Source organism: Penaeus monodon, chromosome 21 (assembly GCF_015228065.2).
Source record: "Penaeus monodon isolate SGIC_2016 chromosome 21, NSTDA_Pmon_1, whole genome shotgun sequence".
NCBI classification, from domain to species: Eukaryota; Metazoa; Arthropoda; class Malacostraca; order Decapoda; family Penaeidae; genus Penaeus; species Penaeus monodon.
Genome location: NC_051406.1, coordinates 6743849 through 6744315, shown reverse-complemented (window position 1 = coordinate 6744315; position 467 = coordinate 6743849).

Genomic DNA, 467 nt, shown 5'->3' with positions numbered 1-467 from the left:
AGTGATCATAGAAACGAAAAATAACCACCATAGCAGACGCAATACAACGCTTGAGTTCTATATGGAACTTTGTGAGATTCGTTGTAAGCGGCCATAAAAGGGCTTTTTGATTAATTGATTTTCCTTCGAATTATCTGGCGTAAAAGTAATGGCTTTACTCAGAAATAGAAACGTATTTTGAAAGCGATATAAAGGATAGGTTAGAAACGAAACGATGAAATTGACTGTTTTGTTGAAGATGATTTCGAGACTCCTAGTGATCTCTTTCAGACTGAATATATGCGTGGCAGAATTACGAGTTAATTAAGGATGATACAAAGGAAGAAAACAATTTCGTCATATCCGATGAATTTCTGTAAAAATGCGTTGTTTCTGCATATTCTGTGCTGACAGGATAGCTGTGTTGACTGGTGTTCTGATAAAGACTCTTTTGATCTGCGATGGAGTAGCATAAGAACGATTAATCG